The sequence below is a fragment of the Agelaius phoeniceus genome, chromosome W (assembly GCF_051311805.1).
Source record: "Agelaius phoeniceus isolate bAgePho1 chromosome W, bAgePho1.hap1, whole genome shotgun sequence".
In the NCBI taxonomy this organism is placed as follows: domain Eukaryota; kingdom Metazoa; phylum Chordata; class Aves; order Passeriformes; family Icteridae; genus Agelaius; species Agelaius phoeniceus.
In genome coordinates this window covers 21,075,352-21,094,250 of record NC_135301.1, presented here as the reverse complement: position 1 = coordinate 21,094,250, position 18,899 = coordinate 21,075,352, and the positions used below count along the sequence as shown (strand labels likewise).

Genomic DNA, 18,899 nt, shown 5'->3' with positions numbered 1-18,899 from the left:
TGAATTTGCTCTGAAGTGAATCAGAAGCATTCACAGGATCTATTTCAGTGAGGGTTCAGTAACTTCCAGAGCAAGGTAATCAACAAATCTGAAAAAGAAATTTTAAAACATAACAAGCAGCAGGACATGAAATCATACAGAGAACTTTATATCCTCTGAAATACAGATTAAAACAGCTTTAAGAAAAACAAAACAAAAATTTGAGTATATGTGCTTTTGACCACCTCACATAAACCCTGGAAAATCATTTTCACAAGCTGTTACTGAAGTGTTTTGCCAGAATGATAATGAAAACATGATGGATCTCAGTTTTTAAACTCCTATGAATGAATTTATCTCTCCAGCAATTCACAAGATTTCCCACATGATCTCAATGTATCTACAATACTTTCAAAAGTTTTCTTCATAAAAAAGTCTTTCAGAGTGCTAGTGTTCAACTGTGTCATTCAAGGACACTCATCACAACATACATGATCAATGTTTGCCCTTCAAACATATTACTTCTGACATTATTGTTCGTATCAATTTCCAATGGAGATCATTCTATCTTGAACCAATTTTTCAAAAGCTTTAATTTCAGATATCATCAGAGAAGTAAAATAGAGGAGATTAATTTATTCTAAAGTAATTTAATATAACACTTACCTGTGCGGTTTCTGTCATCTTCTGTTCAAAAGCAGATTTAACTGCCACATATTTCTCCACATACAGTTTATAGGTATCTGTAGCTTTTTTCAATTTAACTGCTGCCTATAGATTAGTAAAAAAAAAAGTATCAAATGTCACACATCCAACCTGATCCAAGACTTTTAAAGTCACTATTAACAGAAAGCCTAGGATGATCTACAAAAATGTTCAGGGGCATATCAAAACAGTGAAATTTCATAACAAAATTTCACCACTAAATAACTGATTCAAGCCATTAGATTCCTATTTAAAGCTATATGTAAACCACATAAAAAGGTAACAAAGCAATTGCCTCATTTAAATACCTTCCTCTTATCTGTAATGACTGTTATACTTATTTTGAAATAAATATTTAAAATTTTGTATTACCAGAGTTAACTAAATAGCTCATGTCAAATACTTAGATCTGCACCAGAAAAGCAGGAAGAGAACAGGGCTGGAATACAGAGCAAACATTTATTAGGGAAATTCTGAAAGAGGTAATGGTAAAAAACACAAGGCAGTACAGTTCTCTTAGAAGTGAAGGAAAAAATATAAGGGAAAAGATATTCAAAAGTATAGGTGTTCTGTCAATGGAAATTTTAAGAGATATTTGAAAGTGAAGTTAATGCAGAACATACTGATGACCAAATTTATGCAGATCAGAGTTGTTTATAATAGTCCTTTTTGGTTTTGTAATTTTTTTGTTTCATTATTTGTTGCTAATGAATCAAAATGTTCTTTTTGTGGACTTAATATTCCTAAAAGACAAAAAGAAATACAGGAGAATCTCAATATTACAGGGACAACAAAACTCAATGATTGTTTTTGGTAGAGAAAAAGTGATTTTCAGAGTCTACAGCATAGCAAACACAAGAAGAAGTTTTTCAAAATTTTTATAATCTTGCTATTTCCACAAATTAAAATAAAAACTGTTTGCCTAGAACATCAGCCTTTTTGTAGCTTGTGTTCAACGTGCCTATTTTATCTCATTGAAAATTCCCATCAGCTGTAACTCAGAAATATTTATGAATTGTTAATGACATCAATAAGGTATTTATCATTTGTTCTAGTTCTGAATTGCTTTCCTCACCACTGGGGATTGAAATAAATTTACTTATACAATATTAAAAATATTAGAAACTAATTGTATAGGTTTAAGTGGCATTACCATATAAGAAAGACATTTAAACTATTAGAGCGCATCCAAAGGAGGGCCCCAAGAATGGTGAAGAGTCTGGAGGGGAAGCTGTATGGGGAGCAGCTGAGGTCACTTGGTCTGTTCTGCCTGGAGGAGACTGAGGGGAGACATTGCAGTCTACAACTTCCTCACAAGGGGAAATGAAAGGGCAGGCACTGATCGCTCTGTGACAAGTGACAGGACTTGAGGAAACAGCATGAAGCTGAATGAGAGGAGGTTTATGTTGGATATTAGGAAAAGGTCCTTCACCCAGAGGGTGGTTGAGCACTGAAACAGACTCCCTAGGGAAGTGGCCACAGCACTGTCTGCCAGAGTTCAAGAAGCATTTAGAAAATACTCTCAGGCACATTGTCTGATTTTTGGGGTGTCCTGTGCAGGGCCAGGAGTTGGAATTGATGATCCTTGTGGGTCCCTTCCAACTCAGCATGTTCTAAGATTCTGTGATTCTATGGTTTAATTGTAACTTTCTCACAGCTTAGCACAAGTGGGCCCTGCTCAAAGCTTGGCATAGGTGAACTCTAAATGAACTCTGTCAGCATGAATGGCTATGCAGGGGAGGAAACAAAGAAAGACTGGATGCCTTCAGATAGGAGTTGAGACCCTGGAGGGCCTCAAGGTTGGCCCAAGCTGGAAGATAAGAGCAGTTTAATGGCCTGGCCACATGGACATGGAGAAAGAATCCAATGAAGTTCTAGAAGACCCCCAGACAATAAATTGCCATTGGACCAAGAGGAGTGTGCAGGGCATGTGAAGACTGGGGCCACAGACTATGAAGGTGTAAAGAATTTCTTTGTCAGGGTCCTTCTCTTGAGGCACCAGCTCAAGCTGAAATAAATCGACTCTGCCTCAGAACCTAGGGTCTGAACTATTCTTAAATACTCACCTCTTTTTAAAAAATTTCATGTGTCCCTCAGGGAAAATGGAAACTAATTTTCACTTGTGATTACTTATAAAGCTGACCACTATCAATGATTTTCAAATTATTTTAAAAAAATGTACTCAGAAAAGATATAGTTATATTCTGTAATTTTCGAGAGAAAAAAAAAAAAGGAAAATCATGACTAATAGAACCATGTTATCACTTGTTCACATGGAGAAACATCAACCAGGAAATCAAGATGAATCAAAGAGTTTTCAATTCTCAGAGAAGCAAGGAGGGGGGCCAGCAGAACTGCCACCTTAGACATAAAAAGTGTTTCTACAAATACATCAGCAACAAAAGGAGGGCCAAGAAGAGTCTCCATCCTTTGTTGGATGTGGGGAGAAACACAGTGACAAAGGATGAAGAAAAGGCCAAGGTACTTAATGTCTTCTTTGCCTCAGTCTTTAATACAAAGATCAGTTGTCCTCAGGGTACTTGTCCTAGGGTGACTTTATGATGATGGTATCCCCATCCTCTGTTCTCTTGCCCAGAAATGGGTCCTGTAGCTTTAAGCTAGGCCCAGAGAGACAGAGAGGGCAAAGGGGGGGGTGGGGGTGGGGGGGGGAGAAGCAGCAGTTTGTCTGCAGAAGCTTCATTATACTCCCCCGGAATTTTTTTCACATGGACTGTGATGTCTGCAGCACGGACAGCGGGAGAGAGCTCTCCTTTGCTTTTAGTTAGTTTTTTCTACCTAGCTGAGGCCAGAAGGTTTTTTTTAACTGTTCAGCTATTGTTCAGTCCAGGAACACCAGGACTATCACCCGGGGGGCCCCCAAGCTGCATTGCAGCTGGGACATCGAATCCAAGCCCCAGAGAGAGACCCGAGCCCTGGAGGGACTGAGAAAGAGCTGAGCCAAGACACATCCACAAAAAGTACTCTCTCTGAATCTACCATCTCTTTAGAGCAATGAGAGGTTTTATGGTTCAATATTATTCATGTTTTCATGTTTGCGAGTACTTTGCTTGTTAAATAAACAGTCTTTTCCACTTTTCTCCAAGGAGATTTTTCTCTCAAACTGTTTGAGGGAGGGACTGCTGAAATCTGCTTTTTAGAGGAAACCCCTTCAGAGGTTTCCTGCCAAAATTTGCCCTAAACCAGGACAGTACTCACCCCCTGAGCTGGAAGTCAGAGACGGGGAGGTGAGTGAAGCACCCATAATCCAGGAGAGAATGGTCAGTGACCTGTTGTGCCACTTAGACACCCACAAGTCTATGGAGCCAGATGGGATCCACTCAGGGGTACTGAGGGAGTTGGCAGAAGAGCTCACCAAGTCACTTTCAATCATTTAGTCAATCATTCAGTCCTGGTCAACCAGGGAGGTTCCAGGTGACTGTGAATTAGCAATTGTTGCATATAGGTAAAGCCTTATAAAATAAGAGCCTTGTTACCCTTGTAAAATCATGGCTCAGGCCTGCTACTTCAACTAAGCATAGCTGACAGCTAGCCTGGTAAGTTCCTGTGAGAAAGGAATCTGCACCTGTGAGAAGAAAGACTTTACCCCCGTGAAACATCTTCTATTTAGGAGACAAGAATGTAAACATCGTTAGAGAGGAAAGTTTTCCATGGACACATATACTAGCAACTACTAACCAATGAACTGAATTGCCATAAGTTACTAACCAATTAGAATTAAATACGATGCCTTTAGAAAACCATATAAATATGAGCTATGAAGAATAAAGATTGGCTATTGCATATGAAGAAATAAGTATCTTTTCCGTCTCTACTGTGACATGATGTCAATCTATAAGGAGTTTCAGAAAGAGGATCCAGGGAAGTACTGGCCTGTCAACCTGACCTTGATGTCAGGGAAGGTCATGGAGCAGACCATCTTGACTGCCATCATACGGCACGTTCAGAACAACCATGGAATGAGGCCCAGCCAGCATGGGTTTACGAAAGGCAGGTCCTGCTTGACCAACCTGATTGCCTTCTATGACCAGGTGACCCACTTAGAGGATGAGAGAAAAACTGTGAATGTTGTCTGCCTGGACTTCAGTAAAGCCTTTGACACTGTTTCCCACAGTATTCTCCTGGAGAAATTGGCTGCTTATGGTGTGGACAGGTGTAATCTCAGCTCTGTAAAAAACTGGCTGGAGGGCCAGGCCTGGAGAGTGGTGGTGAATAGTGCTACATCCAGTTGGCAGCTGGTCTCTAGTAGTGTTCCCCAGGGCTCAGTATTAGGGCCAGTCCTGTTTAATATCTTCCTTGATGACCTGGAGGAAGGGATCAAGTGTACCCTCAGTAAGTTCACAGGTAACACCAAGTCAGGCAGGAGTGTTGATCTGCTGGAGGGTAGGAAGGCTCTACAGAGGGATCTGGACAGGCTGGATCAATGGGCCAAGGCCAATTGTATGAGCTTCAACAAGGCCAAGTGCCAGGTCCTGCACTTGGGTCACAACAACCCCCTGCAGTGCTACAGGCTAGGGGAAGAGTGGCTGGAAAACTGCCTGGCAAAAAAGGACCTGGGGGTGATGATTGACAATGTCTGAACATGAGCCAGCATGTGACCAGGTGTCCAAGAATGACAGTGGCATCCTGGCTTGCATCAGAAATAGTGCAGCCAGCAGGACTAGGGAAGTGTTTCTTCGCCTGTACTTGGCACTCAAGTACTGTGTTCAGTTTTGGGCCCCTCACTGCAAGAAAGACAATGAAGTGCTGGAACATGTCCAGAGAAGGCAACAGAGCTGGGGAAGGGTCTGAAGCACAAGTCTGATGAGGAGAAGCTGAGGGAGCTTGGTGGGCTCAGCCTAGAGAAAAGGAGACTCAGGAGGACCTTATCACTCTCTACGACTACCTGAAAAAAGGTTGTAGCAAAGCAGGGGTCAGTCTGTTCTCCCAGGTAACAAGTGACAGGATGAGAGGAAACAGACTCAAGTTCCACCAGAGGAGGTTTAGATTGGATATTAGGAATTTTTTTTTCACTGAAAGGGTTGTAAAGCATTGGAAAAGGCTGTCCAGGAAAATAGTAGAGTTCTCATCCCTGAAAGTGTTCAAAAATATGTGGATATGGCATTTTAGAACATGGTGAACATGATGGTGGTGCTAGGTTGATGGTTGGACTTGATGATCTTAAAGGTTTTTTCCAACTTTAATGATTCCATGAAAAAGAGAAGACATCATTAGAGACAGGGAAAGATAACCTGTTTCCTCTACTACTTCCTTTTGTGAAAACTGGAAAAAGTTACAATGTTGCCACCAAGTCGAGGGAGGTGAGGCCACACCTGAGTCCTGTGTCCAGTTTTGGGCTCCCCGATACAATAGAATAGAACAATTCAATTGGAAGGAACATAAAACACTCATCTAATTCAAATGCCTGACCACTTCAGGGCTGATGAAAAGTTACAGCAGGATAATAACGGCTTTGTCCAAATGCCTCTTAAACACTGACAGGCTTGGGGCATTGACCGCCTCTCTAGGAGAAGCCCATTTGTGTTTGACCACCCGCTCGGCAAAAAAAAATGCTTCCTTAGGTCCAGTCTGAACTTCCCCTGGCACAGCTGTGAACTATTACCACGCATACTGTCACTGGATCCCAGGGAGAAGAGCTCAGCACCTCCCTCTCCACTTCCCCTCCTCAGGGAGCTGCAGAGAGCCATGAGGTCACCCTGCAGCCTCCTTTTCTTCAAACTAGACAAACCCAGAGTCCTCAGCTACTCCTCACAGGACATTCCTTCCAGCCCTTTCACCAGCTTGGTTGCTCTCTGAATGCATTCAAGGACCTTCACATTCTTCTTAAATGGCGGGGCGGAGAACTGCACACAGCACTCAAGGTGGGGCCACACCAGCACTGAATACAGTGGGATAATCACCTCTTGACTGGCTGGTTCTTTTGTGTTTGATGCACCCAAGAACACAGTTTGCCCTCTTGGCTGCCAGGGCTCACTGCTGACTCATACTGAGCTTGCTGCCAACCAGTACCTGTCGAAGACATCTTTTATGGAAAATCCTTTCCTTAGGATTTTTCCTCCTGAGAAGCTGAGAGGCCTCAGGAACAAAAGGTAAACATTGATTATCTGCTGCTGTGGAATGCAACAGGTGGATCTTTGATTGGCCCATGTTGGATGTTTGTAATTAATGGCCAATCACAGCCCAGCTGGCTCGGACAGAGAGCGGAGCCACAAACCTTTGTTATCATTCCTTCCTATTCTATTCTTAGCTAGTCTTCTGATGAAATCCTTTCTTCTATTCTTTTAGTATAGTTTTAATGTAATATATATCATAAAATAATAAATCAAGCCTTCTGAAACATGGAGTCAGATCCTCATCTCTTCCCTCATCCAAGAACCCCTGTGAACACCATCACAAGTACCCCCAGATCCCTTTCTGCAGGGCTGTTGTCCAGCCTCTCCTCTCCCAATTTATACTTGTGCCTGGAATTTCTCTGTCTCAGGTGCAGAATCCGGCATTCTGACTCGTTAAATTTCATTCCAGTAATCGTAGCACAATGCTCCAATCTATCCAGATCCCTCTGCAAGGCCTCTTGTCCCTCAAGAGTCAACAGCATTTCCCAGTTTGGTATCATCAGCAAACCTGCTAATGGTGCATTCAACTCCTGCCTGCAGCTCATTGATAAATATACTGAACAGAACTGGCCCTAGAATTGAGCCCTGAGGAACACTGCTAGTGACTGGTCACCTGCCAGATGTAGCATCATTCACTGCAACCCTTTGAACCCTGCCCTTCAGCCAGTTCTTCACCCAGTGCATCATGAACCTGCTTATCCCACAGTTGGACAACTTGTTCAGAAGGATGCTGCAAGGGAGTATTAGGTTTGCATGTCAAGGTTTTGGTAGTGGGGGGGCTACAGGGGTGGCTTCTGTGAGAAGCTGCTGGAAGCTTCCCCCATGTCTGACACAGCCAATGTCAGCTGTCTCCAAGACAGACCCCTCCCCACTGGCCAAGGCCAAGCCAATAAAAGATGGTAGTAATGCCTCTGGGGTAACATTTAAGAAGGAAAAAAAAAAAGTTATGCCTCAGAAGTAATTTCATCCAGAAAAGAGCAGAGTAATAATATGTGAGAGGAACAGCTCTGCAGACACCGAGGTCAATGGAGAAGGAGTGGGAGGAGGTGCTCCAGGCACCAGAGCAAAGACTCCCCTGCAGCCTGTGGTGCAGACCATGGTGAAGCAGCTGTGTCCCTGCAGCCTGTGGAAATTCACGAAGGAGCAGAGATCCACCTGCAGAGGAGACTCATGCCAGAGTAGGTGGATGCCTGAAGGTGGCCATGACCCTGTGGGAAGCCCGCACTGAAGCAGGCTCCTCACAGGACTTGTGTCCCCATTGTTATGAGTAGAAAAGTTGCCCATTTTTTTAAAGGTTGCAGAGTTCACAGGTTGAGCCAGTTGCTGCCAGGGTGGAGTTCTAACTATTTGTTGTGGTAATCACCTGTTGCTAATAGGTTTTCTTTAACTACCTGTTGTTTGTCGTGAACGGCGGGAGAAATGCGACACACCATATGCGTGAATAGCAAATCCCGAAGTTTATTGAAAGCTCACCCATATTTATATTGGTGTTAATGAAGCTTATACATATTGCAAAAGCTGAGCTCATTATTGGTTAAAGCACACTTAGATCAACCACACCTACTTCTATCTTCTAACAATTATTTTGCTTCTATGTTTGCATTCTTCTAACTTTTCTACCTAAGATAACTACATTTTCTGGCAAGCGATTTTCTCCCCCGTCTTCCCATTTCAGAGAAGGTCACTATGACCTTTGTCAGTGATTGGACACTGGTTGCTCAGTTCCCAGCTTGTTTCCCCTATCCTTATCTATCGGTATCACATCGAAATGTCCTTTCTCAGCTAACCAATTATCCAAAAAGCTCTCTACAGTTGTTGATGGTTGGAAATTCCCCTTTTTGTCGAGTGGTACCCTGCTGCTTCCTGGAGGATGGAACCTGGGACGGTGAAGAGGAGGGGACGTCAGAGTTGGCATGCAAATGACATCGGGGCTGGCATGCAAATGAAGAAGCCCCTCACCAAACCTAGCAAAAACCCCTAAAAACAATGAGCCAACATGGAATTGAGGGGTCGAAGTGATGTCTAGATGTGAAGAACAAAATCCAGTGTCTGCTAAGACCCTTTTTACCCCTCATCCTAACCTAAAAAGATGTCAGCTGGAAAGAGGACCTTGAATGTCAAACCAGAAAATGGGGAATCTCCTGGTGCTCTCGTCAGGGCGGAAGCCCCAGCTCTGCCTGCAGACCAGCGGACAAAGCTGCACTTTTCCTCCTCCTCCGTGCCCCTCCTGGAAGCAGCGGCGGTGTGAGCACGATCCGTCGATTCTTCCCACCTGAGCTGATTTTTAATAAAGGCATTAAAAGGAGAAAGATTTCCTGCCCTATTTATTTCACCATGGGGGACTCAGGCTGGAGCAGCCTGTTCCTGATGGACTGCACACCATGGAAAGTGACCTATGTTGGAGCAGTTCGTGAAAACCTGCAGCCTATGGGAAGGAGTTCATTGAGGACTGTCTCCAGTGAGAGGGACCCCACACTGAAGCAGGGGAAGGAATCCTCTCCCTGAGGAGGAAGCAGCAGCAGAAACAACACATAATGAACTAATTATAATCTGCTTTCCTTATCCCGCTGTGCCGCTGGCAGGGAGAAGGAAGAGAATCAGGAATTAAGTTAAGCCCAGTGGGGAAAAGGTGTTTTTAGAAATTGTTTTGCTTCTCGTTATCCTGCTCTGATTTGACTGGTAATAAATTCAGTTAATTTCCCCAAGTAGAGTCTGTTTTGCCTGTGACTGTAACTGATGAGTGATCTCCCCATCCTTATTTTGACCTATAACCTTTCACTATATTCACTATATTTTCTCTCCTTCCCCCAGCTGAGGAGAGGAGCAATAGAGTGGCTTGGTGGGCACCTGGCATCCAGCCAAGGTCAACCTACCACAGTCCTTATGGCATCCAATGTAGGGTGAGACAAAGGCAGTTATATACATATATATACATATATATATATATATATATTTCATGCTATAGTAATAGTAGTTATCAAGTAACAAGCTCCTGTGCAGGACACGGAGTTTGTCAGCTGCACCAATTATCTCTTTATTTTGCTGAATTTGGGAACATGTTAATACAGACAATTGTTCTGTGCTTTGCCCTGGCATTGACAGTCTTGTGCTGTGGGAACTGTCTTGTGAAAAAGATGAGGGAATACATCTCCCTCTCCCTACCTGGGTCTGATGTGGATGGTTTTATTATGCAGGCTCCAGAGGTCCTTGTTAACCCTTACATGATTTATTTGATACTACTAATAAATATTGTTGGCATATTACAATGTTTGTGGAATGCAGTGTAGCCCTGGTGTAAGAGATGACTCTTCAGTGAGGGGATACTGAAATGCAGCCTGAGGCATCCAGTTCCTGGGTGGCAGTGTGTGTGGAAGAATTTGAGATGTTTCCTAGGGCAGTTATCACCTCCCATTACCTGGGACTTTACACCTGAACAGGCAATGAACCCTAACAAACTGATAAAAGGGTGCCTTGCTTACCCCAATGAATACCAGCAGCTTCTTGCCCTGTACTGGGGCCTGGCCTGTGCCTATGGAGCCACAGCTCAGTACTCTGAGAGAACTGTAGTTGAGGCAGGAACCAAAACTGCGTTTCAGGACACTATAGCTGAGACAGGGACTCAAATCACAGCAACTACAGTAATTGCTGCAGTAGTGAAAAAGAAAAGGTAGACAAGGAGAGGTCCATATGGTTGATTAGAAAGGGGGAGGAGGAGGAAGATGGGAAGAAGAAGAAGGAAAAGAATGAGAAAAGGTAGGGTCTGATCACAAAGCTGGTCCTTCAACAAAGAAACTGAAGAAAGGAGTGAGACAATTCAAACAGGAAACTGGTTACTCAGTCCCTGACCTCATCAGAACTTTGAGACATGCAGCAAGATAACAGCTGCCAGCCAGGTGAGTGGACTTCTGCCTGGCTGCTTCAATTCTGGGATAATGGGGCTGACAGTCAGCAATTGGAAGGTCATGAAGCCTGACAGCTGGGATCCCTTGCTAGAGACTGGGGAATTGAGAGCGGAATTGTAAAGGAGGCAGTAATTTTCAGTCTCTGGAGATGGCTCCTCTTAAGCACGAGGGCAAGATATCCATTTAAGGAAGATCTTGTGAACTCCCTAGGAAAGTGGACCACTGCAGATGAAGGTATCCAGTACTTGAGAGAATTAGCAGTGCTGTAAGTCATCTGTAGTGATCTACAAAATTTTGATGTCTCTAAAGATCCAGAGGATGTCCCTTGCACAATGGCCATGTGGAGGAAGGTGATTCAAAGTGCCCCTTGGTCATATTCCAGCAGCTTGGCAGCAATGTATTACCCAGAAATGGATACACCAGTCGCAGAGAGTCTTCCTGGCTCTAAAACTTTGAAGAAAATCTCTGTCCTTCCTCATCCCCCTGGGAAAGCACCTCAGCTGTCAGGGGCACCCCAAGAAATCAGTCCTCTCCTGCCCTGGCCAGAGGGAAAGGAAGCCCCAAGCACAGGCCATGTGGTGAATTTTGGCTCTTTCTGCATGATCAGGGGAGGACATGAAGAGATAGGATGGTGATCCCACCTTAAAGCTGGAAGCCTGTGTCCATGGACTGAGAAGGAAGAAAGCGGTTGAGAAGGGATCACCCAAGAAGACTTTCAGTGTAGTTGCCCCAGAGAGACAAGAAGGCAATCAGCAGTCTCCCGGACATAAAAGAATGAGACATGGGGGTCCGAAATTAACTTAGAGTAGAAATTAATTTTGGATTTAGGATAGCTGTTTTAGATGAAATGTGATGTTTAACTTGCTTAGTCTGTAACTTGCTGTGCTGGAAAAGGCCTGCAGAGATGAACAAAGGAATGCAAGGCCCTGATAAGAACAGTCTTCTACCTCAAACAAGGTGAAAAGAATGTGAGTTTCCAAGCTGGAGAGAGATAAGAAGGGCTCCTTGAACCTTGAAACCTGAGGTTGGGCTACAGCCAAGAGACCAAGGGGGCATGCATAGAAGGACGGGGTAAAAAAGTTCATCCCCGAGGAAGAGTCATGACTTCATCCCATATGACCACCAGATGACCACCAGAGAGCTCTGCGCAAGCCCAGAAGGACTGATAAGCTAATTTTTATATGAAGCGGGGCTGGGCTGGGTTAGGATATGAATATGCATGGACTTATTGCAAAACTTAATGCATATGCAACATTTTAGCGGTTAAAAGAGGGGTTGAATTCTTGGGAGGTGCACATGCCTTTGCAGAGTGGTCCCACATGTGCCTGGCACTGAATACATACCTACTTTACAACTTTTACGAGTTGTGGAGTTTTTTTGTGAATCAAAGAACTGAAATGACCTCCTTTGAACTTGGTGAGGGGACTTCCAGTCTGACACTGCAAGGGTCAGGCAGTGAATACTCTGACCAGGAACAAGAATAGAGGGTCCCTGTTTTCAGCCAGGAGGAGGAAAGGGATGGCTGGGCATACTGGACTGTGTGGATTCAATGGCCTGGCGCATCAGATCCACAGAAGCATAAAGTTTTAGTAGATATTGATGCCAAAATTATTTTTCCTTTTTTATATATTCATCATATCTATTAATCACTCTGTACACTGTTATTATATAGTTTCCTAATTTTGGTACTTTTCCTATTAGACAAACAAATTCCTGATGGCCAGTTCTAATCTTACTTCTTATGGGAATCAAGGACAAGACACCTTCCCAAGACACTTTCCCATAAACAACTAGCAAGGAAGGGGGGCTTCAGAAGGGATTGAACCAAGAGAGGGAATTACTTAATCACCTGTGTTTCTAAATGGGGATTCTTGTCAATTATGCTAATTCACTAAACTTATAAAACTGTATATGCCCTATGTCACATGTGCATCTTCTGCACATTTTTGGCGTGTTGTGCACCTGGAGGGACTTTCATTAAAATGGTAACTGCTTTTTATCATGTAACCTTGTTTGGCTCTTGATTTTAGGTCTCAAAAAGGCAACATACTGGTGCACAGTACACACTGATGCCTTCAAGGCACTGGCGTGTAGAACCCATCTGGATCTCTGGAGTGACAGGGGTATGCCAGAAGTTGTCTGTATTGGAGGCTGAGGGGAGTTTAACGGGGGAAAAATGGAAAAAGCACCCCACTGTGGCTGGCCCAGAGGCCCCTTGTATCCTTGACATCAACTATCTCAGGAGAGAGTAATTCAAGGATCCAAAGGGGTATCAATGGGCTCTTGGTGTAGCTACTATGAATACAGACAAGATCAAACAGTTATCTACCCTTCCTGGCCTCTCAGAAGATCTCTTCATTGTGGGATTGTTGCAAGCAGAATAGCAGGTGCCAATTGCTACCAGGCCAGTGCACCAGCAATATTGCACCGAGACTCTCTAGCTCCCCATCCATGAGCTGATCCATCAACTGGAGAGCTAAGGAGTGCTCAGGAAGACTCACTTGCCTTTTAATAGCCCCATATGGCCAGTGGGAAAGTCTAATGGAGAATGGAGATTAACAATAGACTATCATAGCCCGAACAAAGTAACGCCACCTGAGTGCTGCCATACTGGACATGTTGGAAATTCAGTATGAGCTGGAGTCAAAGGCAGCCAAATGGTGCCACAATTTATATTGCTAATGCATTTTTCTCAATCCCTCTGGCTGCAGAATGCAGGCCAGTTTGCTTTCACTTGGAGGGGTGTTCAATGCACCTGGAATTGACTGCCCCAAGGGTAGAAACACAGCCCAACCATCTGCCATGGACTGATCCAGGCTACACTGGAACACAGTGATGCCCCTAAACATCTGCAATACATCAGTGACATCATTGTGTGGGGCAACAAATCAGAACTGTTTGAGAATGGAAAAGGAATAATTCAGATTCTTTTGAAATCTGGTTTCACCATAACAAGAAGCAAGGTCAAGGGACCTGCATAGGAGATCCAGTTTTAAAGAATAAAATGGCAGGATGGACATTGTCACATCCCTATGGATGTGGTCAACGAGATAGCAACTAGGTCTCTACTGGCCAACATGGAGGAAACACAAGCTTTCCTAGACCTTGTGGGGTTCTGGAAAATGCACATTCCAGGTTATAGTCAGCTTGTGAGCACCCTCTATTGAGTGATCTGGAAGAAGAACCATTTTGAGTGGGGCCTTGAGCAACAACAGGCCTTTGAGCAGATCAAACAGGAAATAGCTTGTGTGGTAGCTCTTGGGTCTGTTTGGACAGGACCAGCCATGCAAAATATACTCTACACTGCAGCTGGGGAGCATGGTCTCACTTGGAGCCTCTGTTAAAAGACATCAGGAAAAACCTGAGGTTGACCATTAAGGTTTTGGAACAGAGGTTTTAAGGATCAGAATCCCAGTACACTTCAAATGAAAAAGAGATATTAGCAGCCGATGAGGGGGTTCAAGCCACCTCAGAAATTGTTGGGACAGAAGCATGTCTCTGTGACGGTGATCACAGGGGTTTGCAGGTGAAGAGAGAGACGAGAATGTTGACTCCATGATCAGAAGGCTTGATTTATCATTTTATGATATATTTATTACATTATAACTATACTAAAAAGAAAAGGAAGGAAAAGGTTCCTTCAGAAGGCTGCTAAGCTAAGAATAGAATAGAAAAGAATGATAACAAAGGCAGCTCTCTTGGACTCTGTCCGAGATAGCTCCGTCTTGATTGGCCATTAATTATAAATATCCAAGAGGGGCCAATCACAGGTGGACCTGTCACATTCCACAGCAGCAGATAATAATTGTTTACATTTGTTGCTGAAACTTCTCAGCTTCAGCAGGAAAATCCCTAAGAAAAGATTTTCACGAAAAGATTTTCACAAAAAGATGTCTGCGACATGTCTCCTCTTGGTACTGCAACTGCCCATGCTACACTGGCTGTTCAAAGGAAACATCCCCATGGCACATCATGCAATCAGTGCTACATGGAGTAAGTGGGTAGCATTGATCATGCAGCAAGCTTGACTGGGAAAACCCAACAGCCCAGGAATCCTGGAAGGGATAATGTACTGATAATGTTGCTTCCAAGAACCACTACCATATAACAAGTTATTGGAAGACAAAAGAGGCTATGCTCTATTTACTAATGGATCCTGTCATGGTAGGAAACCATTGAAGGTGGAAAGCTGCTGTGTGGAGTCAGTTTGCAGAAGTGAAAGCCATCCAACTAGCCCTAGAAATTGCTGAATGACAAAAGTGGCTTGTACACTATACTGACTCCTGGGTGGTGGCTAATTCCCCATGGGGGTGGCTGCAGCAGTGGAAGAAGACCAATTGGCAGTGCAAAAGTAAACCCATCTGGGCTGCTGCATTGTGGCAGGACATCGCTGCACGGGTAGAAAACATGGCTCTGAAGGTACATCATGTAGATGTTCAAGTGCCCAAAAGTCATGCCACTGAAGAACATCAGAACAATGAAGAGGTAGATGAGGCTGCTAAGATTGGAATAGCTCAGGTAGGCTTAGACTGGGAGCAAATGTGTGAGCTATTTATAGCCCAAGGGGCCCATGAAACATCCGGACATCTAGGAAAGGATGCAACATACAGATGGGCTAGTGATCGAGGGGTGGACCTGACCATGGAGGCCATCGCACAGGGTATTCACAAATGTGAAACATGCTGCAATTAAGCAAACAAATATGGCAAAGCCTAGTGTCCTGGTTTTGCATTAATTGAATTTTTGGTGAAGAGGAATAAATCAGCTATGGAAGTAATTCTCTGAGAGAAGCTGCTTAACAGCTTCCTCTGTGCCTGGCAAAAGCCAAATGCTGGCTAGCTTTGAGAATTGACACACTGCTAAGCCAATTAGAGAAGCTAGAAACACCTCTATGAGACCATATTTAAGAAAGAAGAAACCTCAGGAAGTTCCTTTTTTCCTTTCTGCTCCTTGAAGGAGTGGCTGGGGGGCCCAGCGGGCCCCAGGACAGTCTGGGCCCTGCCCCACTGCTGGGCCCCGGGTGGAGCTGTCCCAGCAAAAACCAGCAAAACTGCTGAGATTCTGCCTGGGTGCTCCTGCCACTGCAGGGAGGGGGGGGGGGGCACTGGGCCCCGGTGCAGCCCCCCAGCACAGCCGCTGAGATTTCTGCCACTGGGAAGTCATCCCAGCACTGCGAGTAATTATGCAGCTGAAATCAACACCGCAAGCAGCTCCGCGGCTGCTGCCCAGCAGAGATTGTGCCACCAACAGGGAGAGGCAATTCCCTGATGCAAAGCTTGGATGAGATTAACCTTTTCAGCACTGCAGAACTTTATTGTTTTTTCAATTAATAGAGCTTGAGAACAGACAAACCTACAGACACCAATTCTCTCCAGAATCAGAGAAAAGATAAAGGTGAAGACATGTGAGGAGAACAACATGGAAGCACCAAGGTCAGTGGAGAGGGAGGAGGAAGAGGAGATGCTTCAAGCCTTGGAGCAGAAATTCTTCTGCAAACAATGGTGAAGATTATAGTACACCAGACTATTTCCCTGTAATTCATAAAGCATATGGGGGGATGCAGCGTTCACCAGCAGCCCATGAGAACTGGAGAATATAGATGCTGAAAAAAACTTTGATCTGACTTGAACAGAGACAACTTTTGCTTTCAGAGATAGGGCTCTTTGCTTCTAGACTAGAACAGTTCATCCTTAAAAATTGTACCCCATAAGCCAGTGGCCCTCGATAGCAGTTGTGGGAAGACTGCCAAGTCGATGGGAAGGACTTTCACGCTGTGAGCAGGTACCAGGCAGACTGTTTAGCCATGAAATTAAAACCATGGGAGAACTTTAAGTCACGGGAAAAATTCTATGGCCTAGCAAAAGAGACTCCTCTCCTTAAGTGAACTGAAGAAAGATTCTTTTTAGAAGTGATAAACTGACTGAATATCCTGGGTTTTGTCTCTTTGCATTGTCAGTGAGAAAGAAAGAGGGTCTGGGGGGGAGAAAAGGTGTTCTAAAAGTTTATTTTAGTTCTTACTATTCTTCTTTTAATTCAGTTAATAAAGTTTTCTTTATACCTTTTAAAGTTTTGAGCCTGTCTTGCCCTTGAAGCCTTTTCTCCTAATTCTTATCTCAACCCCATTAGCTTTATTTTAACTGGGTTTTTTTCACCTCCTCTGCTCCAATTATAGTAGAGGAAGATGAAGATGAGTAGATGATTTTCATGAGTGCACTGGCGTTTGGCCAGTGGTCAACCCGCTACACCTAGCAAATTGACTCTATTGGACCACTGTCAAGACAAGAGCCACCACTGCTACTGCCAAGGCAAGAGCTACATACTCACCATGATGGAGGCAGCTATTGGTTGGCTGGAAACACACCTTGTAAACCATGCCACTTCCTAAACACCATCTCAGGTCTCGTAAGGCACATTTTGTGGTGACATGGTACCTCAGAAAAAATTTAATCAGACTATGGGCCTCATTTCTGAAATAACCTCATAAACTCCTGGGCAAAGAAACATGGTATTGAGTAGATATATAACATCCCTTATTACCCACTGGAAAGACTGAGACTGTTAAAGACTATGTGGAGACCACTGGACAATGGGGCATGGAAGCATTGGGATGCAAATTTAACAAAAGCCGCTTGGATGGTTAACACCAGAGGACCTACTAATTGCCCTGGTCCTGCCCAAATAAAATCCCTACATACTGTGGGAGGAGATAAGGTCCCTGTACTACACACAGGAAAACTACATCAACCGCCTTCCTTTATCTACTAGGTGGGTGACCTTATTGTAGGAGATCAAATTAGTTAAACAGAACTTTCACTTTGTGAACCCATGTTGACTGTGCCTGTTTGCATTGTCCTTTAAACGCCTTTCAATAGTACCCAGTACAATCTTCCCGTAATTTTACCAGATACTGAGGTTAGACTAACAGGTCTATTGATCCCTAGGTCTTCCCTCTCGTCTTTTTTGTAAATTGGAATAATGTTGACTAGCTTCTGGTGAGTAGGCACCTCCTCAGACTCTACAGACCTTTGGTAGATGATGGAGAGGGGTCCTGCTGTAGCATCTACTAGCTCCTTCTGAGACAAATCCCATCAGGCACTGTGGACTTATGAACATTCAGCTGATACAGCTGGTCCCTCACAATTTCAGTGTCCACAAATGGAAAGGCACTGTTCCCACAGTCATGGTCCTCTGAATCAGATCTAGAGCTACCCAGTCACCCATCAGTATTATTAAAAACTGGTGGGTGGGGGAAGCACTGAGTACCTTCACTTTTTCTTCATCCTTATTAGTCAGATGACCATCTTCAACAAATATCAGTCCAATGTTTTCTTTAGACCTCCTTTTGCTATTAATGTACTTAAAGAGAGACATGGACATACTAGAGAGAGTTCAGCAACAGACCAAAAAGATAATCGAGGGACTGAAGCATCTCTCCCATAAGGAAAAGCTGAGAGAGCTAGGGCTGTTCAGCCTGGAGAAGAGAAGGCTCTGGGGATATCTTGCCAATGCGTGTAAATACCTGAAGGGAGAGTGCAAAGATGAGAAACAGGCTCTTTTCGGTGGTGCTCAGTGACAGGGCATGAGGCAATGGGCACAGACTGAGACATGGGAGCTTCCACCTGAATATCAGGAAATGCTTTTTTTACTGTAAGGGTGACCGAGCACTGGAACAGTGTGTCTGGGGAGATTATGGAACCTCTATTCTTGGAGATTTTCAAAGCCATCTAGTCATGGTCCAGGGCAGCGGGCTTGAGGTGATCCTGCCTGAGCAGGGGGATTGGACAAGATGACCTCCAGAGGTCATAGAATAGTTTGGGTTGGAAGGGACCTTAAAGATCATCCAGTTTCAACCCTCCTTCTATGGGCAGGGACACCTTTCACTAGGCCAGATAGCTCAGAGCCCCATCAAACTTGACCTTGAACACTTCCAGGGGTGGGACACTCAAATCTTCTCTAAGGTCCCTTCCAACTGTAAACATGCTGTGATTCTATAAATGGATTAGGCTCCTCCATGACCCAAGAAGAGTACTAAATGCAATCCCTTGGAGTTTTGGTCCATGTTACTGAAACCTCTTAAATTATCATTGAAAGTAATGTTAACTTGTTTTTCTTCCCAATGAAACAGACTTCAAATACTCCCATAATTAGCTGCTTTACCTCACTTGAAGAGGCAACACAAAAT

The 18,899-nt window shown here is 44.0% G+C and overlaps 1 pseudogene; it reads right to left on the bottom strand.

Moving 5' to 3' along the window:
* LOC129132401 (F-BAR domain only protein 2-like) overlaps positions 1–18,899 on the bottom strand; it is a 194,243-nt pseudogene that overhangs the window by 161,825 nt on the left and 13,519 nt on the right.